General features: G+C 45.3%; 1 protein-coding gene and 1 pseudogene across 2 annotated transcripts in view; both read right to left on the bottom strand.

The window, feature by feature from the left end:
- The window catches only part of nek11 (NIMA-related kinase 11), a 362483-nt gene that overhangs the window by 304508 nt on the left and 34247 nt on the right, over positions 1 to 23728 (bottom strand). The window lies entirely within an intron of this gene.
- On the bottom strand, positions 21630 to 21784 carry LOC147117890 (U2 spliceosomal RNA; annotated as a pseudogene).

The following is a 23728-nucleotide window of genomic DNA, read 5'->3' as shown; positions in this document are numbered from 1 at the left end:
TAAATTTTTCATAAAAAGGGTCTAAAACTAAACTTACCTTATTGTAGATTCTTTAAAATAATAAACCTGTGGGAAAAAAAATTCTAAATTACACTAAAACACCACTTACCTGTAAAAATAAATACTTACGTGTGCTTTTTACAAGCGTAAAGACCGGAGGCCTTTACACATGCGCAAATCCCCCAAAACAGAGGAAATCCAAGACGCACGCGCTGCCCCCTACAGCGCATGCGCTAGCCTCTTCACCTCTTGGGTTAGAGGAGAGGAAATGCCGGTTTTCAGCGCATGCGCTGTGCATGCTGAAAACCGGCATTTCCTCCGGCCAGACGCGTGAGTACCCCTTCCGTACTCACGCGTTTGGGGAGGAATTACTGCCCCATTAATGACTTGGACTTGGGTGTACAGGGCACGATTTCAAAATTTGCAGATGACACAAAACATGGAAGTATAGTGAACAGTGAGGAGGATAGTGATAGACTTCAAGGCTGGTGAAATGGGCGGACACGTGGCAGATGAAATTTATCACAGAAAAGTGCGAAGTGATACATTCTGGTAATAAGAACAAGGAGAGGCAATATAAACTAAAGGGTACAATCTAAAGGGGGTGCATGAACAGAGAGACCTGGGGGTATATGTGCACAAATCATTGAAGGTGGCAGGGCAGGTTGAGAAAGCGGTTAAAAAAGCATATGGGATACTGAGCTTCATGAATAGAGGTATAGAGTACAAAAGCGTGGAAATTATGATGAACCTTTATAAAACACTGGTCCAACCTCAACTGGAGTATTGTGTCCAATTCTGGGCACCGCACTTTAGGAAGGATGTGAAGGCTTTAGAGAGGGTGCAGAAAAGATTTACAAGAATGGTTCCAGGAATGAGGGACTTCAGTTACGTGGATAGACTGGAGAAGCTGGGGTTGTTCTCCTTAGAGCAGAGAAGGTTGAGAGGAGATTTGATAGAGGTGTTCAAAATCATGAGGGGTCTAGACAGAGTAGATAGAGAGAGACTGTTCCCATTGGCGGAAGGGTCGAGAACCAGAGGACACAGATTCAAGGTGATTGACAGAAGAACCAAAGGCGACATGAGGAAAAACTTTTTTACGCAGCGAGTGGTGAGGATCTGGAATGCACTGCCTGAGAGGGTGGTGGAGGCAGATTCAATCGTGGCTTTCAAAAGGGAATTGGATAAGTACCTGAAGGAAAAAAAATTGCAGGGCTACAGGGAAAGGGTGGGGGAGTGGGACTAGCTGAAGTGTTCTTGCAGAGAGCCGGCAGGGGCTCAACAGGCCGAATGGCCTGCTTCTGTGCTGTAACCATTCTATGATTCTATAATAATAAAACTTATTTTAAAAAGCTGTATCACAGTGTCATGTATGGCAAATTAAAATTACTTTGATTCTTACTGTTAAACAAAGGCTTGCATTTATATAGCGCCTTTCATAACCTCAGGATGTCCCAAAGCACTTTACAGCCAATGAAGTAGCTTTCCAAGTGTAGTCGCTGTTGTAATGTAGGAAATACAGCAGCCAATTTGCGCACAGCAAGCTCCCACAAACAGCAATATGATAATGACCATATAATCCGTTTTAGTGATGTAGACTGAAGGATAAATATTGGCCCCAGGACACCGGGGATAACTCCCCTGCTCTTCTTCGAAATAGTGCCATGGGATCGTTTACGTCCACCTGAGAGGGCAGACGGGGCCTCGGTTTAACGTCTCATCTGAAAGACGGCACCCCCGACAGTGCGGCGCAAATCAACTAGCCCCTGGGCGCGGCGCCGCTAACGACTCCCGCAAAATTCAGAGGGAAGTTAGCGGCGCCGCTAACCATTAGTGCTGCGTCACCAGCGATAACCTCATCGCCGTGCACAGTGCCCTGACTGTAATATTGGGTGGCGCCCCCCCCCCCACCCCCGACTTACCGCCGGACGCTATGTCCGCCGGGGTCAGGGGGGCCTACCTGCGGCCGGGGCGGCGCTAGTTAAAGAAGAGGTGGCGGGCGGCCATTTTTGTTGCTGGCCGCCTGCCAGCACCTGCCCCCGTTGTTGCCCCCAGCCCCCCCCCCCCCACCGTGAAGCCCCCCCGCGGGGTGCCGGTTGCTCTCCGTGAGCTCGGCACTCCTCGAGTGCCGGGCTCGTTTGCCGGCACTCCCGATCCCTGGTGGCTCAGCAGGGATGCGCTGCACCAGGCTCCTCCCCTTTAAGAAGGGGAGGAAGGCTGCAGTACAGCGGCACAATGGTTTTCGCTCACAGCGCCCCAAGAGGGACGCGGGGCGCTTCCAGTAGCGCCCCTCCTCCCTCTCGGGATGCTACCTGGGAAAATCAGCTGCTGGGGGCGCTAACTTTGCTGGGGCGCTAAAATTAGTGCCCTGGCAAAGGTAGCACCACCGAATTTTTACCCCAAGATGTCTTACTGCAATTATACAGGGCCCTGGTGAGACCACACCTGGAGTATTGTCATAGAGTCATAATGGCACAGAAAGAGGCCATTCGGCCCATCGAGTCTGTGCCGGCTCTCTGTAGAGCAATCCAGTCAGTCCCACTCCCCCGCTCTGTCGCCGTAGCCCTGCAAGTTTATTTCCCTCAAGTGCCTATCCAGTCTCCCCTTGAAATCACCCATCCCCGGAACCATTCTGGTAAATCTCCGCTGCACCCTTCAAGGGCCTTCACATCTTTCCTAAAGTGTGGTGACCAGAACTGGACGCAGTACTCCAATTGTGGCCTAACCAGCGCTTTATAAAGGTTCAGCATATCTTCTCTACTTTTGTACCCAATACCTCTATTTACGAAGCCCAAGATCCCATATGCTTTGTTAACCACTCTCTCAATGTGTCCTGTCGCCTTCAGGGACCTATGCACATTAACTCCCAGGTCCCTCTGTCCCTGCACACACTTTAAAACTGTGCCATTAAGTGTATATTGCCTCTCCCTGTTCCTTCTGCCAAAATGCATCACCTCACACTTCTCTGTATTAAATTCCATCTGCCACTTGTCTGCCCATTCTGCAAGCCTTTCTATGTCCTGTTGCAGTCGATTGATATCATCAGCACTGTTTGCCACTCCCCTATGAATCTTATCATTCATGAAGAAATGACTCATGAAATAACAGTGGGCGGCCAGCTGGTGGCGCCGTCCAAGGAGTATAAATACTCGGGCGTGGGCCCAGATTGCCCAGAGGACGTTTTTGTAACCAGGAACTAGTGATGTAACTAGAATCTCATGGTTGTGAAACAGCTGATTAAAGCCTTGTTTTATACTCAACCAAGTGCTTAGTGAGTTTTCTTACGTCAGGTGTCATCGGCATTATGTACAGTTTTGGTCTCCTTACCTAAGGAAGGATATACTTGCCATAGAGGGAGTGCAACGAAGGTTCACCAGACTGATTCCTGGGATGGGGGGATTGTCCTATGAGGAGAGATTGAGTAGATTCGGCCTATATTCTCTAGAGTTTAGAAGAATAAGAGGTGATCTCATTGAAACATACAAGATTCTTACAGGGCTTGACAGGGTAGATGCAGCGAAGGTGTTTCCCCCTGGCTGGGGAGTCTAGAACCAGGGGTCACAGTCTCAGGATAAGGGGTCGGCCATTTAGGACTGAGATGAGGAGAGATTTCTTCACTCAGAGGGTGGTGAATCTTTGGAATTCTCTACCCCAGAGGGCTGTGGAGGCTCAGTCGTTGAGTATATTCAAGCCAGAGATCGATAGATTTTTGGATATTAAGGGAATCAAGGGATATGGGATAGTGCAGGAAAGTGGAGTTGAGGTCGAAGATCAGCCATGATCTTATTGAATGGCGGAGCAGGCTTGAGGGGCCGAGCGGCCGACTCCTGCTCCTATTTCTTATGTTCTTATAACTATACTGTACCTCATTGTCAATGCTCCAGGATCCATCGTGTGTTTAAAAGCTTAGGAACCAATATGCATGTTCTTATTGCACATTATGATATGCGCTTTGCTGGGCTCACTTTGCCATTAATATGCTGCTTTGCAGGAATCTTAGTTAATTCACTGCACTACTGAACAAGATAAGTGGATTAAAGATACCTTGACATTTAATTATTGATTCATTAATTTTGTAAGAACAAGGCTTGAGAAGCTTCTCCGTTATATTTGCACCCGAGCAGTATTACTGCTTTGAAACACACTCCAACATGTGTTATCATACTTTTAGGAGTGAAGGCAGTGTTATTCTTTTCGGACTGTCAGGGACAGGTTTTATAGTGGGCAGACTCGCTGATCAAAAAAAAAGAAATACCAACTACAGGACATCCCAAAGCACTTTGCAGCTAATGAATTACTTTTGAAGTGTAGTCAATGTTGTAATGTAGGAAATGCGGCAGCCAATTTGCGCACAGCAAGCTCCCACAAACAGCATGCCCAGATAATCTGTTTTTAGTGATGTTGATGTGATACTGACCAGGACACCGGGGATAACTCCCCTGCGGTTCTGCCATGGGATCTTTTACGCCCACCTGAGAGAGCAGACGGGGCCTCAATTTAACGTCTCATCTGAAAGACAGCACCTCTGACAGTGCGGCACTCCCTCAGTACTGCACTGGGAGTGTCAGCCTAGATTTTTGTGCTCAAGTCTCTGAAGTGGGACTATGAACCCACAACCTTTCGACTCAGAGGCGAGAGTGCCGCCCACTGAGCCACAGGCTGACACTGCTAATCATGGGACTTGAGCTGAAGCACCAATGAATTTGTACCGTAAACTGCAGCGCAGTAGCATTCCTTGTCTATATAATTATACGAATATCTAAAAATAGCCCGTAAGAAATTATTATACGCTTTGGGCAGGTGTGAAATTCCGGTTAAAGAAAAAATTGAAGGCTGCTCGTTATCCTCGTTAATTAACATACCACCAATAACATTAAGAGGATGTCAGATTCGAAACGCGAAAGTTGCTAATTACAGAGAAGGACAGATGTTTTCAAAATGTAATTAAAGAAGGATTCTCATCCCTTGAAATGTTGCTGGATTTGAGTGAGTTTGCAGACTAAAGCAGCGCTTAGCTTACCAACACTGCCGTGTAGATTGGGCCGATACTCTCTGGAGTTTAGAAGAATGAGAGGTGATCTCATTGAAGCATATAAGATTCTGAGGGGGATTGACAGGGTAGATGCTGAGAGGCTGTTTCCCCCTGGCTGGAGAGTCTAGAACTTGGGGGCATAGCAAGGAAGTTATGATGAACCTGTATAAAACACTGATTCGGCCCCATCTGGAATACTGTGTCCAATTCTGGGCACCACACTTTAGGAAAGATGTGAAGGCCTTAGAAAGAGTGCAGAAAAGATTTACGAGAATGATTCCAGGGGTGAGGGACTTCAGTTACGTGGATAGACTGGAGAAGCTGGGGTTGTTCTCCTTGGAGCAGAGAAGGTTGAGAGAAGATTTGATAGAGGTGTTCAAAATCATGAGGGTTCTAGACAGAGTAGATAGAGAGAAACTGTTCCCATTGGTGGAAGGGTCAAGTACCAGAGGATGCAGATTTAAGGTAATTGGCAAAAGAACCAAAGGCAACATGAGGAAAAACAATTTACGCAGCGAGTGGTTAGGATCTGGAATGCACTACCTGAAAGGGTGGTGGAGGCAGATTCAATCGAGGCTTTCAAAAGGGAGTTGGATAAGTACCTGAAGGAAAAAAATTGCAAGGCTATGGGGAAAGGGCGGGGGGGGTGGGACTAGCTGAAGTGCTCCTGCAGAGAGCCGGCACGGGCTCGACGGGCCTCCTTCTGTGCTATAGTAATCTGGGATGTAATGCTTAAGTTATCCACCAGGTGGAGCCAAATATTAAGGGTTCACATTCACCAGTTTTTAAGGTAATGGGTCATGTATTCAATGTCCTGGTACACCAGTTTATACGGTAATGTGGCATTGCATTATGGGTATGACTCAGAGGTGAATCCTCCATCTTGCCATCCCGCAGTAAGAATTGTGTGTCTTGCCTGCAGCCTGTAAGAGATGTTTCTCTGCTACACCGCGTAAATAAACAGTTGGGTTTTGTTCCTAATATCTCGCTTCTCTCAGTTTCTGACCTTACCACTCGGATATCACATATTGGCGACGAGGATCAATAGATCACATCTTGACGAAATAAAAAAGGAAAAAGAGCACTGAATAGAGGATCATGGCTGCTACAGTAGGAAAGATCTCTGCTTTTGATGTTCAGATGCAGACCTGGGATGAGTACTGCGAGTTGCTGATGCATTTCTTTGAAGCAAATGATATAAATGATGTCAGAAAAAGGAGAGCTATTTTGCTCACTTCCGTGGGAAGTCAGACGTATAGTTTAATGAGAAACTTATGCAGTCCTGAAAAGCCTGGAGACAGATCATTTGCTAACTTAGTGGCCTTGCTGAAGGACCATTTCAATCCCAGACCGAGTGAGATTGTACAGCGTTTCGAATTTAATTCACGGAACAGAAAACCGGGAGAGACTGTATTGGATTATGTAGTGGTGTTGAGAAAATTGGCACATGATTGCAATTACGGCAACAACCTGAAAGACATGCTGAGAGATAGGCTAGTTTGCGGGATAATGGATGATCGAATGCAGCGGAGATTATTGTCCGAGACTGGGCTTACGTATGAAAAAGCGTTGGAACTTGCTCAAGCCATAGAGACAGCGAACCGAGATGTAAAAGAAATACAAGGTTCAGACTGGGCTACTACAAAGCAAGTTGGAGGTCAGATTATTGTGCACAAGTTAAACATGCGTCAGAAACCACAACGTGAGCATGTAAAGGCATGTTATAGATGCAATGGCGATCACCTGGCGAGGGAATGCAGGTTTCTGGAGGAAAAGTGCCACAAGTGTGGGGAAAAAGGACACCTAAAACGTGCATGCAGGGCAAAAGCATCCGTGGAGGAATACAAACCAAAAGGGGGAGGAAAGCAAAACCTAGGAAGAGAAGTGAAAAAACAGGGAGCGCATCACATCAGCGGAGAAGCTGAGAAAGAAGACGATATGTTCATAATGCATAGTATGGTAGAGAACATTCCAAAAGTGGATCCTATCACTTTGCAACTGACAGTAAATGACTCTAAGGTCAACTTTGAAGTGGATACAGGATGCGGTGTGACCATAATGAACAGGGAGGAGTACTCAAAATTGTGGAACCGTGCAAAAGTTCCAGAGTTAAAGTCTTGCTCTATGCAGCTTAAAACATATACCGGTGAACGAGTGGCGACATTGGGTACAGCTACTATAACTGTGCGACACAGGGACACCGTGGAACAGCTACCTGTAGTTGTAGTATCGGGTTCCGGACCAAACCTGTTAGGTCGGGGCTGGATACAAGAACTTAAATTAGATTGGGGAGCAATAAATCAAATAGAGGGAGGCAAACAGTTGTCTTTGCAAGAAGTGTTGAGTGAACATGAGAATGTGTTCAAGGAAAAACTTGGCACATTTAATGGCCCCCCAGCTAAGATTTATGTAGACAAGGAGGCACCGCCAAGGTTTTTTAAACAACGACCTGTGCCGTATGCCATGAAACCGAAGGTAGAGGTTGAGCTTGAGCGTCTTTTGAGAGAGAACATACTGGAACCCGTGAAATGTTCAGAATGGGCAGCTCCCATTGTACCTGTTTTAAAACCGGACAATTCGGTAAGACTCTGTGGAGATTATAAATTGACAGTAAATAGGGTGTCTAAACTAGAACAGTATCCTATTCCCAAAACAGAGGATCTCTTTGCAAACCTGGCTGGAGGGAAGAAATTCACGAAGCTGGATATGAGTCATGCATACTTGCAGATTACACTAGATGAGGAATCCAAGAAGTATCAAAAATCAAATCAAATCAACTTTTATTGTCATTGTTAGTGCACAAGTGCAGTACAACGAAATGTAGGCTTGCGGCTCCCGAGAGTGTACATTTAGATTAAGACATTTAAACATTCAACATACATTTGGCTTGTAGTATATTAACATAACATAACCATAATAAAGTGCATTGGCAGATGTGCAGGCTTTAGAGTTTGTTTGTGGAGTTCAGTAGGATGACAGCCCTGGGAAAGAAGCTGTTCCTAAATCTGGTCGTACGGGTGCAAATGCATCTGTAGCGTCTCCCAGATGGCAGGAGGGCGAACAGACTGTGGCTGGGGTGGGTAGGGTCTTTGATGATGGACCGTGACCTCCGTAAACAGCGTTTCTGGTATATGTGCTTTATGGTCAGTAGCCGGGTGCCGGTAATGCGTTGGGCAGTTTTGACTACCTGCTGCAGGGTTTGTTTACCTATAACCGCTTACCATTTGGTGTCTCATCTAGTCCAGCTATTTTCCAGAGGACTATTGAGGGTGTACTGCAAGGGATCCCACATGTTTCAATCTATCTGGATGACATTCTGGTGACGGGAAGAACCGACCAGGAGTATCTGAGCACTCTGAGAGAGGTATTACAAAGATTGGTTAAGGCGGGGTTACGGCTCAAGAGGAGTAAGTGCACTTTCCTGGGGAATGAGGCCGTGTTCCTGGGACACAGAATGGACGTCACCGAGCTCCATCCAATCAAGGAGAAGGTACAAGCACTGCAGGAGGCCCCAGCTCCTACCAATGTGACTGAGTTAAAAGCTTACCTGGGACTGCTAAACTATTATAACAGATTTCTACCAAACTTGGCAACAGTGTTAGCACCTCTTCACAAACTGCTGCATAAGGAGACACAGTGGCAGTGGGAAGAGGAACAGAGGGTTTCATTTGAACAGTCCAAGAAACTGATGCTATCCTCGGATGTGCTGGTTCACTACAATGCAGAGAAAGACATAATTCTCTCTTGTGATGCTTCACCTTATGGGGTGGGCGCGGTTCTTTCACACAGCTTGGAAGATGGAACAGAAAGACCAAAAGGGTTTATGTCTCGAACTCTGACACCAGCGGAAAAAAACTATTCCCAGTTAGATAAAGAGGGGTTAGCAGTAATGTTTGGGTTACAGAGGTTTCACAAGTACATATATGGCAGGAAATTCACTATATGTATGGATCATAAACCTCTTCTATCTCTTTTTAATGAAATGAAAGCAATACCACAGATGGTGTCACCCCGGATCCAGAGGTGGGCAGTGACGTTGAGGGCATATGAGTATGTCATCGTTTACAAGGCGGGCAAGTACCATGGGAACGCAGATGCCTTGAGCCGTCTTCCACTGCCAGGTACACCTATCCGTGCAGCTCCAGAGGACAGAGTTTTGATGTTGGAGGACACGGACACGGCAATTGTGACCGCAGAACAAGTAAGGACATGGACCGGTAAAGATCCAGTACTGTCTAGAGTCCGAGAATATGTGATGAGGGGTTGGCCACAGCATCCGGAAGGGACTGATTTCACACCTTACAGTGTCAGGAAGACAGAGCTGGGTGTGCAGGATGGTTGCGTGTTGTGGGGAGCACAAGTGATTATTCCACAGCCAGCACGACAGTCTATCCTAGGACAACTACATCAGTGTCATCCTGGAGTTTCGCGTATGAAAGCCTTGGCAAGGAGTTACTTGTGGTGGCCAAAGCTAGATGAGGAGATAGAAAATCTAGTCAAGACATGCAGCACTTGTCAAGTACACAGGAAAGCACCAGCAGCAGCTCCTCTCCACCCCTGGGAGTGGCCGGATAAGCCATGGAGAAGATTACATGTAGATTATGCGGGTCCATTCTTGGGAAAGATGTTCCTCATAATCATTGATGCCCATTCCAAATGGATGAATGTTTATCCTGTAAATTCTGCTTCATCTACTGTTACTATAGACTGCCTGCGTAGGAGTTTTAGTAATCAAGGGCTACCGGAGATCGTAGTAAGTGACAATGCCACGTGTTTTGTGAGTACAGAAACAAAAGAGTTCATGAGAAACAATGGCATAGTGCACGTGACCTCAGCTCCATATCATCTGTCTTCAAATGGACTTGCGGAGAGAGCCGTACAAACATTTAAGGCGATGATGAAAAAAAGTGCGGAAGGGAGTTTGACAGCCAAGGTGTCACGAGTTCTGTTCAGCTACAGAATAACACCTCAATCTACCACAGGACTCTCTCCTGCTGAGCTGTTGTTAGGACATCGGCTATGCTCCACTCTTGACCTGGTTCACCCAGATCTAAAAAGGAAGGTGGAAAACCGACAAATCAAACAAAAGGAGAACCATGACAGAAGGACAAAGAGCCGCAGTTTTGGAGAAGGAGCTGCGGTCCTTACCAGGAATTTCAGTTATGGTCCAAAATGGATTCCTGGCATCATAGACTCAATGACCGGTCCAGTATCATATACAGTCATGGTGGGAACTGGTCAGGTAGTACGCAGACATGTAGATCAGATACTGGCCAGACAAGGGGAAATCGAAATGGAGGTTCCAGAGGAGATGTCGGAGGACAAGTTGGCCCCCAGTTATCCAAATGCATCGGTGGTACCTGTAGTGTCCGTGTGTAGATAAAGACACTGAAGACAGGAGTTGGTTCATAGGTATTTACTAAGCAAGTCTGGGGGGGGGTTTCTAAAGGATATACACAATACACAGGCTTATATAGCCCAAGTGGCAATTACCGGCATTACGCACACCTGGGGCTCTTAAAGGCACATACACCACAATTCCTCCCCTTCTAGCTAACTAGTACATCATATTTTAAGTAATTATTAATTACATGTTATATGCAAAATAATATACATTGCTGTATTAATTAATTATAAGTTAGTCTCTCAGGAGGCTTCCTGACTCGGTCCGGATAACGCCTCGGGGGTGTAGTAGTTTCTGGTGGTGTAGTAGGTTCTTCTGGCAAGGCTGATTCGGCTTGAAGGCCAGTGTCGGGTTCATCGGGCTCCAGTATCACCGGATCGGAGGTAGATATGGGTATTTCTACTTCATCGTTAGATGTATAGAGTGGTGGTGTAGGTTGTCCCTTTTCGGATGACTTGATGATTTGGTCAGCATGGCGCCTTATTATGCTGTCTCCGATGTCCACGGTATACATCAGTGGTCCTAATCGTGTGCAGATAGTTCCAGGCTGCCATTTCTCGGTACGGTAGTCCCGGGCCAAAACCGGTTGGCCTATCTGGAAGACCCTAGTTGGCCTTTCATTCATGCCCTGAAACTGCCGGTTCTCCACGTCCCTTCGGATGTTGGGCTTGACCAAATCCAGCCGGCATCTTAGGTTTCTATTGTAGAACATCATGGCGGGAGTTTGGTCTGTGGCCGAGACCGAGACTCCAAGATGGTATGTTGCCTCCCTGGTGCAAGGGTCAAGGATGTCTCGGAGCGGGTGCAGAGCATTCTGAAGGGGGAGGGGGATCAGCCAGTTGTCGTGGTACATGTAGGTACCAACGATGTAGGTAAAAAGAGGGAGGAGGTCCTACAAGCTGAATTTAGGGAGTTAGGAGCTAAATTGAAAAGTAGGACCTCAAAGGTAGTAATCTCTGGATTGCTACCAGTGCCACGAGCTAATAAGTTTAGAGAGAGTAAGATAGATAAGCTAAATACGTGGCTTGAGCAGTGGTGCAAGGGAGAGGGATTTAAATTCTTGAGGCATTGGAACCAGTTCTTGGGGAGGAGTGACCTGTACCAAGGGGACGGTCTACACCTGAACTGTGAGGGAGCCGATGTCCTCGGGGTAATATTTTCTAGGGCGGTTCGGGAGGATTTAAACTAATTTGGCAGGGGGATGGGAACCTAGGGAGTGGAAAAGAGGGAAGTCATATGAAGTCAGAAATAGATGGTAGAAAGGTGAGAAGCAATAAGCAAAGGAGAGAAACACAAAGGGCCAAACTAATTCATAATGAGAGTGTGAAAAAAGCAAGCCTGAAGGCTTTGTATCTTAATGCTAGAAGCATTAGGAACAAGGTGGATGAATTAGTTGTGGAAATAGAGGTAAACAAGTATGATTTGATTGGGATTACAGAAACGTGGCTGCAGGGTGGGCAAGGCTGGGAACTTAACATCCAGGGATATACAATATTTAGGAAGGATCGGCAAAAAGGTAGGGGAGGTGGGGTAGCATTGCTGGTAAAGGAGGGGATTAATGCAATGGAAAGGAAGGATATTAACTCGGATGAAACGGAATCTGTATGGGTAGAAATGAGAAATAGCAAGGGGAGGAAAACGTTAGTGGGTGTGATATATAGGCCTCCAAATAGTAATATGGAGGTGAGGGAAGGCATAAAAAGGGAAATTAGAGAAGCGTGCGATAAGAGCACAGCTGTCATCATGGGTGACTTTAATTTACATATTGATTGGACTACCCAAATTAGTAAAAATTCTGAGGAGGAGGAATTCCTGGAATGTTTTCGGGACGGTTATCTGGACCAATATGTCGAGGAGCCGACTCGAGATCGGGCCATTTTAGACTGGGTATTGTGCAATGAGAAGGGACTTATCAGCAATCTTCTTGTACGAGGCCCCTTGGGTCAGAGCGATCATAATATGATCGAGCTCTCAGTCGAGATGGAGAGTGAGGAAATTGAATCAGAGACTAAGGTCCAGAACTTAAATAAAGGGAATTACGAGGGTATGAGACGGGAATTGGGTAAGATTGATTGGGTGGTGTTTCTGGGGGGATTGACAGTGGAGAGACAATGGCAAGCATTCAAAGATAGAATGGAAGAATTCCAGAACATGTTTATACCGGTTTGGCATAAAAATAAACCTAAAAAGGTGACTCAACCGTGGATAACGAGGGAAATTAGGGACAGCATAAAATCAAAAAAAAGGGCATATCAACTGGCAAAAAAAAGCACCAGACCGGAAGATTGGGGGCAGTACAAGATACAGCAAAAGAGGACAAAGGGATTAATCAGGAAGGGGAAAATAGAATACGAAAGTAAACTTGCAGCAAACATAAAGACAGACTGCAAAAGCTTTTATCGGTATATCAGGAGGAAAAGACTGGTAAAATCCCAAGTCGGTCCCTTGCAGTCCGATTCGGGAGAATATATAATGGAGAATAAGGAAATGGCAGACCAATTAAACTCATACTTTGGTTCTGTATTCACAAAGGAGGACACAAATAACCTCCCAGGAATATCGGCAAACATAGGGACTAATGAGAGGGAGGAGCTGACAGAAATTAGTATCTCTAGGGATATGGTGTTGGGTAAGTTGAGGGGACTGAAGGCCGACAAATCCCCGGGGCCTGATAAACTACATCCTAGGGTACTTAAGGAGGTGGCCCTGGAGATAGCAGATGCTCTAAGGATCATCTTCCGGAACTCCATTGACTCGGGAACAGTACCCGTGGATTGGAGGGTAGCTAATGTTACCCCAATATTTAAAAAGGGGGGTAGAGAGAAAGCAGGGAATTATAGACCAGTAAGCCTTACATCGGTTGTGGGCAAAATGCTAGAGTCCATTATTAAGGATAAAATAGCGGAGCACTTGACAAATGGGGAAAGGATCGGACAGAGTCAACATGGATTTACAAAGGGTAAATCGTGTTTGACTAATCTGCTGGAATTTTTTGAGGAAGTAACTGGTAAAATAGATGGGGGAGAGCCAGTGGATGTGGTGTACCTTGACTTCCAGAAAGCCTTCGATAAGGTTCCACACAAAAGATTATCATGCAAAATTAAGGCTCATGGGATTGGGGGCAAAGTGTTAACGTGGATAGAGAACTGGCTGGCGGATAGAAAACAGAGAGTTGGAATAAACGGCTCGTTTTCGGAGTGGCAGGCAGTGACCAGCGGGGTGCCGCAAGGATCTGTCCTGGGACCCCAGCTGTTCACAATATATATAAATGATCTGGATCAGGGAATTGGATGCAATATTTCCAAATTCGCTGACGACACTAAACTAGGAGCAGGGGTGGGCTCTGATGAGGATGTCAGGAGGCTACAGTGCGATTTGGACAGGTTGGGGGAATGGGCAGATACGTGGCAGATGCACTATAATGTGGATAAATGCGAGGTTATCCACTTTGGGGGTAAAAACAGGAGGGTAGATTATTATCTAAATGGCAATAGATTGGGAGATGGGGAAGTGCAGAGGGACCTGGGTGTTCTTGTGCACCAGTCACTGAAGGAGAGCATGCAGGTGCAACAGGCGATCAAGAAGGCAAATGGTATGTTGGCCTTCATATCAAGGGGGTTCGAGTATAGGAATAGGGATACCTTACTACAGCTGTACAAGGTGCTGGTGAGACCGCATCTGGAGTATTGTGTACAGTTTTGGTCGCCCCATCTGCGGAAGGATGTTCTTGCCATGGAGGGAGTGCAACGGCGATTCACCAGGCTGATACCTGGAATGGCGGGAATGACCTACGAAGAGAGATTAAATAGTTTGGGCTTGTACTCACTGGAGTTTAGAAGATTGAGAGGGGATCTCATCGAAACATATAAAATTATGGCAGGCCTGGACAGGCTGAATTCAGAGAGAATGTTTCCAATGGCCGGGGAGCACAGAACCAGGGGCCACAGTCTAAAAATAGCGGGCAAATCATTTAAAACAGAGATGAGGAAGAATTTCTTCACTCAAAGAGTGGTGAGCCTGTGGAATTCCCTGCCACAGAGGGCTGTGAAGGCTAATTCAATAAATATTTTCAAGAGAGAATTGGATATATTTCTGAAGGCTAAGGGGATTAAGGGTTACGGAGAAAAGGCGGGGACAGGGTACTGAACTGGTAAGATCAGCTATGATCTCAGACGAAGATCAGCCATGATCTCATTGAATGGCGGAGCAGGCTCGAAGGGCCGAATGGCCTACTCCTGTTCCTATCTCTATGTTTCTATGTTTCATATGCGTTGCATTCCTATATGCAAATAAGAAGTTATCCACCTTGTGCTGAAGTTTTATGTCTTCATTACCCATGGCCTTGATGGCCTTCTTGAAGGTCTGGACAAACCTTTCAGCCAATCCATTGGTGGCGGGATGGTATGGGGCGGACGTGTAGTGCTTTACCCCATTGTTCTTTAAGAACTTTCTGAATTCTTCGGACACAAATTGCGGTCCATTATCAGAACATATCTGCTCCGGCAGCCCATTCCTGGCAAATATGGTCCTTAATACTGTGATGGTTTTTTCCGTGGTGGTGGAGGACATCTTTATTACCTCCGGCCACTTGGAGTGTGCATCAACTGCGATTAAGAACATTGAGTCCATAAATGGACCAGCAAAGTCGATGTGCACCCTTTGCCAGGGAGATGAGGGCCACTCCCATGGATGTAGAAGGGCCTGTGGCGGAGCATTTTGGACCTTCTGGCATCCTAGGCAGCTCTTGGTCATGTCTTCGATGTCTCCATCGATACCTGGCCACCATACAAACGCCCTAGCTAGGTTCTTCATTTTCACTCCACCCAGATGCCCCTCGTGAAGCTCCTTTAGCACTTTATCCTGGAGTTTGGGTGGAATCACCACTCTGGATCCACACATCAAGGTTCCTCGGCACACTGACAGCTGTTCTCTTCTTTGCGAGAATGCTGGCAACAGTGGTTCGCCATGTGCTGGCCATCCCTTCACTGTTAAATCGTAGACCCGTGAGAGAGTAGGGTCATTTCTTGTCTCCCTTTCAATGGCAGAATTTGTCACCGGTAGACATTCCACTATGGTAGAGTGGAATATCTCTACTGGGTCTACTGTAGGTGCCTCTTCTATCGTTGGCAACGGTAGGCGTGATAAACCGTCAGCATTCCCATGCTGTTTTGACCCTTTGTATTCAATGTTGTATTGGTGTGCTCCTAGAAAAAGGGACCACCTCTGTAGTCTTTGTGCCGTCATAATGGGGACACCTTTTTTAGGGTTGAATATGGAGATGAGGAGTTGATGGTCAGTCAGCAAGGTAAATTTTTGTCCGTGTAGGTAATGGTTGAATTTCTTCACTCCCCATACCAGGCTGAGTGCTTCCCTGTCTATCTGGGCATAGTTACGCTCAGCTGAGTTCAATGGGCGTGACGCAAAAGCTATCAGCCGTTCCGAGCCATCAGGGAATCTATGGGACAATACCGCTCCTATGCCGTAAGGGGATGCATCGCACGCCAGTCTGATTGGTAGTGATGGGTTGTAATGAGCCAAAATTTTCTCGGATGTGATTAAGTCTTTACATTTATGGAAGGCACGTTTACAGTCTTCGTTCCATTTCCAAATCACTCCTGTCTGTAGAAGATCATTAAGAGGGTGTAGAATAGTTGATAAGTTCGGTAAAAATTTATGATAGTAATTTATTAATCCCAGGAATGACCTTAATTGTGAAACATTTTCAGGTGCTGGGGCTTTTATAACTGCTTCAATTTTTTCAGGTGACTTATGCAACCCTTCCTTATTAATTATGTGGCCACAATATGATATCTGATTTTGGAAAAATTCGCACTTGGGGCGATTTGCTCGTAGGCCCCGTTCTTTCAGCCTAGTGAGCACCTGCTCCAAATTGGCAAGGTGCTCGTTGTCGTTTTCTCCTGTTATAAGGATGTCGTCTAGGTAGCATTGAGTCCCCGGAATCCCTTGCAGGACTTGCTCCATAGCTCTTTGCCAGATAGCTGGAGCTGATGCTATTCCAAAAACCAGTCGATTGTACTGGTACAGGCCTTTGTGTGTGTTTATTGTGAGATACTTTTTAGAGGTCTCCTCAACCTCCATCTGTAGATATGCCTGTGCCAAGTCAATTTTTGTGAAACGTTTCCCTCCGGATAGTGAGGCGAAAATATCTTCTATCCTCGGAAGAGGATACTGTACCGTGTGAAGGACCGGGTTTACAGTCACCTTAAAGTCCCCAGAGATGCAAATTTTTTTCTGTTCCTCAGAGTTATTTTTCAATGTTTTTTTCATGACTGGAACGATGGGTGTTGCCCATTCGCTCCAATCTATTTTGGATAATACGCCTGCCTTTTCCAAATTCTTCAGCTCTGCCTCGACTGCCGGACGTATTGCGTATGGCACCGGTCTTGCCTTAAAAAATTTTGGAATTGCTGTATCTTCCACTTTTATTGAGGCGGTGATGCCTTTCAAGGTTCCTAGTTTCTCTTGAAACACTTCTTTGGCGTTGGCCAAGATGTCTTTTAATCGTTCAGGTATGATGTCATCATTGTTTTTTTCCTTACTGGTCACCGTCAGTGCCTGAATGGAGTGCCAGTCTAAACGTATCTTCCTTATCCATTCACGTCCCAACAACGGTGGACCACCATCTTGTAGAATGTATAAATACAACTTTTGTATTTCTTTGCCGTTGTATACCACAGGCACCCTTATTTTTCCTTTGGGGTAGACTTTCTGCCCCGTATATGTTTTTAAGATAATGGATGTGTCTTTTAGAGGTATATGTGAAAATAGCCTCTCGTAATCTCGTCGATTTATTATGGTTAGAGCTGATCCTGTATCTAGCTCCATTTTAACTGGGGACCCTGCTATTGTGAGGGTAACCCAAATGGTTTGGTAATCCTCTTTGGCAAGTACATTATGTAATTTGAGACAGCTTAGTCTCTTGTTTCCGGAGTCACTATCGCTATTCTGGTCTTCGGAGCTACTGTCCGCCATCATTTGTACCTTCCTGTACTTTTCTTTATTGATTTTTTGTTTTCTGTCAGTGGATTTATTTTGTCCAGATTGGCATACCCGTGCAATGTGTCCAATCTTACCACATTGCCTGCATGCTTTGCCCTTGAACCAGCAGTCCCTCTGGTTATGGGTGGATCTGCCGCAGTGATAACATCTTCCGAACTCCTGTGTCATTTTATGGGTGCCGAAGTCCTGTGTCTCTTGTTGTATCTCTGCAGCTCCTTTTGCTGCTGCTTCGTATGATACAGCCATACTGAAAGCTTTGTCCAATGTTAAATCTTTTTCAGAAAGCAGTCTTTTTTGTGTTCCTTCACTTAAGAGACCGCAAACAAATTTGTCTCGAAGATAATCCGATAGTCCTGCTCCGAATTGGCAGTACTTTGATAGCTTTCTTAATTTGGTTAGGTAATCAGCGTTACTTTCATTCTTGTGTTGATTTCTCTTGAAGAACTTGAATCGTTCCGCTATCAGCAGCGGTGTTGGGTTTAAATGCTCCTGCAGGGTATCAACAATTTCTTTAAAAGTCTTGTCCTTTGGTTTGGCTGGAGTGATTAAATTTCCTAACAGCCCGTATGTCTTCGCGCCCATTAAGTTCAGAAGTACTGAAGCTTTTTTTTCATCTGTTATTCCATTTGCAGTGCAATAAACCTCTACTCTTTCCACGTATGTGGTCCAATCTTCTATTTCGCCATCAAAAGCCTCAATATTACCAGATTTAGGCATTTCAGAAAAGATATGGCGCTTCCCGCGCTTTTTTTTTCTCTCTGTAACAACGATATGGCGCTTCCCGCGCTTTCCCGCCGCTGCTACCGATAACAACGCTGTTTTACTGTGGTTTCCGTTTATTCACTGTTGGAGACTCGTTCCCGACGGAGGTCTAAACGCTGAACTGCTTGCCGCGCCAGCCGTGTCTTGAGTGCACCCTCCCAGTCCGTTATTGCTTGCCTCCGATTTCGCTGCCTGTCTCAGCTGTAGAGCCCGCCGCTGGAGCTCCAGCCTGACGCCCAGGAAGGATTAGCGCAGTACCTGTCACCAGCTTGGCCAGCTGGTGAAACCACAGTTTCTCTTACTTCCTTTAGTCTTCTGGACGCTGGAGGAATCGATGTCCTTGAGGTGCTGCCGAATTGCAGGTAAGTCCGTTTCCACTTCGTCGCCACTGTAGTGTCCGTGTGTAGATAAAGACACTGAAGACAGGAGTTGGTTCATAGGTATTTACTAAGCAAGTCTGGGGGGGGGTTTCTAAAGGATATACACAATACACAGGCTTATATAGCCCAAGTGGCAATTACCGGCATTACGCACACCTGGGGCTCTTAAAGGCACATACACCACAGTACCAACACCACGAACAGAGCCAGTTCCACCTGGACCCCTTCGTCAAGAGGAAACCATCGTAGCAGAGTCAGATACTCTGAATACTGCTCAGGAGCAGCAGGTGGCTCTACCACGACCAAGCAGGGACTTGACTGTAAGACATTCACCAAGGTCTCATAAGCCGCCAGTGAGATTGATAACGACCTGCTAGATTCGTTCAGTATGGACTATCGTTAAAGGAGTTTTCTTATGGGATTTTTTAAGAATGTTGTTAAGAAATTAATGTTCAACTTAAGAGGGGAGGGATATAGTAATCTGGGATGTAATGCTTGTTATCCACCAGATGGAGCCAAATATTAAGGGTTCACATTCACCAGTTTATACAGTAATGTGGCATTGCATTATGGGTATGACTCAGAGGTGAATCCTCCATCTTGCCATCGTGCAGTAAGAATTGTGTGTCTTGCCTGCAGCCTGTAAGAGATGTTTCTCTGCTACACCGGGTAAATAAACAGTTGGGTTTTGTTCCTAATATCTCGCTTCTCTCAGTTTCTGACCTTACTACTCGGATATCACATGTGCTGTAACCATTCTATGATTCTATAGTCTCAGGATAAGGGGTCGGCCATTTAAGACTGAGATGAGGAGGAATTTCTTCACTCAGAGGGTGGTGAATCTTTGGAATTCTCTACCCCAGAGGGCTGTAGATGCTGAATCGTTGAGTATATTCAATGCTGAGATAGATAGATTTCTGGAATCAAGGGGTTTGGGGATAGGGCGGGAAAGTGGAGTTGAGGTTAACGATCAGCCATTATCTTATTGAATGGCAGAGCAGGCTCGAGGGGCCGTATGGCCGACTCCTGCTCCTAATTCTTAAGTTCTTATGTGTAATTTGCAATCAGTGTCCTATTAGCACCACCTACTGTACTTTTCCTGAAAGTCTCGGTACTGTATGTGACTTGGTGCTGCCGCGATTCTGCCTGGCTTGTTCAAAACACACATGCGGTGCTATTAGACACATCATAATCGTCACAGGTATGTTACCAACTGTCAAAATACGACCTTAAATGAAGATCGGAACTGGTGCACTAATTGGTACTTACTGAAGCAGCAACACGAAATTTTACTTTTGCAGGATCTGTTCATCAGAAGGAGTGTTACATTAAAATAAAAGGACTTCCCACCATCGTCGCCACTGTTGATATCAATTCTGGTGGGGTAAATTACTGTCTTCTTCATGCATTCTTTTCCAACTGAATTTAAATAGTGGTACTACAACATATACTTTTAATATGCAATTAACCTTGCAATATCCCAGTGACTAGCAGCAACATAGATAAGGGTTATTCTAATGCATCGAGACATGGTTGTATATGCTCCTTAGGTGCCCAAGAGATTCCACCGCACCGCCACTCCCACCCACCCCCGCCCCAAAAGCAGTTGTGAAATAACATGATTAAACTTGCCAAGCTAGACAATTAATTTTCATTTTTTGGCTAACTATTACTTATTACTGTGCCAGCTGTGTCACTCTCAGTTGGTATCACTCTCGCCTCCGAGTCGGAAGGTTGTGGGTTCTTGAGCACAAGAATCTAGGCTGACACTCCCAGTGCAGTACTGAGGGAATGCCGACTGTCGGAGGTGCCGTCCTTTTGGATGAGACGTTAAACCGAGGCCCCGTCTGCTCTCTCAGGTGGACGTAAAAGATCCCATGGCACTATTTCGAAGAGGAGCAGGGGAGTTCTCCCCGGTGTCCTGGGGCCAATATTTATCCCTCAATCAACATCACTAAAAAACAGATTATCTGGTCATTATCACATTGCTGTTTGTGGGAGCTTGCTGTGCGTAAATTGGCTGCCGCGTTTCCTACATTACGACAGTGACTACACTTCAAAAAGTACTTCATTGGCTGTAAAGCGTTTTGGGACGTCCAGTGGTCATGAAAGGTGCTATATAGATGCAAGTCTTTCTTTCAGCCATGATCTCATTGAATGGCGGAGCAGGCTCGAAGGGCCAAATGGCCTACTCCTGCTCCTATCTTCTATGTTTCTATGTTTTAATCTTAACATACAAGGCTGATGGCACTACATTGTATATAGCTTGGAGTTAAGAGACATTCAGCATCGAGTTGCATTTACCATCACATGCATCCCATAAACAACTGTCACAAGTCCTCTAATGGGTAACTAAAACCTCCATCACTGAGCAATTACACTTGTGACTCACTGTGAATTACCGAACATAAGGCTATAATTAATGAGAACATTCAGTAACTGAAATAATTAATTTCTTATCCAGAAAAGCCATCGATGAACCATTTGGCTTTTGTCCAGCACAGCGAACCAAGGGACTGCATAAATAGCACATATATTGCAGCTCGGCTGATGGACTAAAGGCACCGTACCCCCCTGTGACTAATCAAAGACCATGAGCTCGTTTCTTCTAAATAATCTCAAATAGGCGCAACTTTGAACAACATAGATTTACTTCGGATTCACTGTACGACCTTAGTTAAACCACTGTGATTATGCATGTCTATCTAGATATGATAAATGAAAAATGCATGTGGTATGTATCTTTATGTATCTTTAGGCCATTTAGGACTGAGATGAGGAGAAAATTCTTCACTTTGAAATTCTCTACCCCAGAGGGCTGTGGATGCTCAGTCGTTGAGTATATTCAAGACGATAGATTTTTGGAAGGATATACTTGCCATAGAAGGAATGCAACAAAGGTTCACCAGGCTGGTTCCTGGGATGGAGGGATTGTCCTATGAGGCGAGATTGAGTAGACTAGGCCTATATTCTCTAGAGTTTAGAAGAATGAGAGGTGATCTCTCCTATTGGTGTTCGGCCGAAGCCAGCAGGAAGATCCACCAATGACAGAGAGAGTTCACGTTTCAAAGGGCGAGGCCAGCATTGCGATCCACCCAACTAAAAAAAACAGGTCTCGCAACTCTAGATCAATTAGCAAAAGAACAGATACTGCACTTGATCTTAGCCAAAAGGCCAAGAAGCAATATACTCCTAGAACTGTCGATATTCCATCTGAAAGCTTTAGATGTGCAAGATCAATTTCTGCTCTTCCTTCTCTAGTACATACAGGCTAGATCAGATATCTATCAGGTACATCTAATGTCGATAAGATACCATCACAGCTTGATCTGAAGCTACCTTATATAACGGTCCAGAGTCATTCAATAGTTAGCTCTCATGCCAATTAACATAGCACAACATCAGTCGTCGAGAAAATGCTAGAATCTATTATTAAGGATGTGGTAATAGGGCACTTAGAAAATAATAATAGGATTGGGCAGAGTCAACACCGATTTATGAAAGGGAAATCGTGTTTGACAAATCTGTTGAGGTTGTAACTAGCAGAATAGATAAGGGGGAACCAGTGGATGTGGTGTATTTGTATTTACAGAAGGCATTCGATAAGGTGACACACAAGAGGTTATTAAACAAAATTAGGGATCATGGGATTGGGGGTAATATACTAGCATGGATTGAGGATTAGTTAACAGACAGAAAACAGAGAGTAGGAATAAACGGGTCATTTTCGGGTTGGCAGGCTGTAACTAGTGGGGTACCGCAAGGATCAGTGCTTGGGCCTCAGCTATTCACAATCTACATCAATGATTTGGATGAGGGGACCAAATGTAATATATCCAAGTTTGCTGATGATACAAAGCTAGGTGGGAATATAAGTTGTGAGGAGGTTGCAAAGAGGCTTCAAGGGGATATAGACAGGCTAAGTGAGTGGGCAAGACCATGGCAAATGGAATATAATGTGGAGAAATGTGAAGGTATCCACTTTGGTAGGAAAAGAAAGAGCTGAAAGAGCTGTCCAATCAGTCCCACTCAATGCTCACTTTAAGCTGCACGGCCGGCGCTCTAGGGGCCCCACACAGCTGGTCAGCCGGCTTTTAAATTGGAAAAAAAAACACACATGCGCGTAATTTTGAATGGGCCCGTTAAAGAGGCTGCGCAGCCCCAAAAGAAAATTACGGGGAACGTTGGTCCCATTCCCCTTCTCTTTCCCCGTATGATAGATTGATTGTACGACTTGAAAAGCTGTCATCATCATCACACTTATGACTCACAGAATTACACAGGATATACGGCACAGAAACAGGCCATTCGGCCCAACCAGTCCATGCCGGCGTTTATGCTCCACTCGAGCCTCCTCCCGTCTTTCCTCATCTAACTCTATCAGTGTAACCCTCTATTCCCTTCTCCCTCATATGCTTGTCCAGCCTTCCCTTTAATCCATCCATACTATTCACTTCAACCACTCCCTGTGGTAGCGAGTTCCACATTCTCACCACTCTCTGGGTAAAGAAGTTTCTTCTGAATTCCCTATTGGATTTCTTGGTGACTATCTTATATTGATGGCCTCTAGTTATGCTCTTCCCCACAAGTGGAAACATTCTCTCTGTATCCACTCTATCAAAACCTTTCATAATTTTAAAGAGCTCATCCTTCACTTTCCTTTTATATAACTGCAACCATTATTGTTCAGATAAATATTGAATCGCACTAGTACTCATGGTCTGTCCTTTATATTCTTAATAGTAATTGGTCAGCATAGAAACATCGTTGTCTTTTTTTTTTGGAAATTGCATCCAGTCTGATAACGACTTATGGATTTGTCCATCTACTATGAAGAAGACTTCAATGAGAATTTACTTTGATGCAAGAATATTCCAATATGTTGAGCAAACAGCCTGTGGCCTTATTGCTGAATTGTTACAATAAAGCATAAACATCTTTAACGCTATCGACCATATTATTCAAATAACCGTGAATATTTTCTGCTAAGTCACGGCAGGAGAGGGCTTTACTGCTATTATGTCTATTGAAGATACTCCCTGCCATCACCACTCACAGCAGCACCACCGATTGCACATCTCATGCCCCCTGCAGGTTTCCTCCACCACAGGGAGTAGGTATCAGCAGCTA

The sequence above is a fragment of the Somniosus microcephalus genome, chromosome 5 (genome assembly GCF_052327205.1).
Source record: "Somniosus microcephalus isolate GS21.2 chromosome 5, FLI_Smic_1.0, whole genome shotgun sequence".
Taxonomy (NCBI): Eukaryota; Metazoa; Chordata; class Chondrichthyes; order Squaliformes; family Somniosidae; genus Somniosus; species Somniosus microcephalus.
Note: the sequence above shows the minus strand (reverse complement) of the source record. Positions and strands in the feature narration are given on the sequence as shown.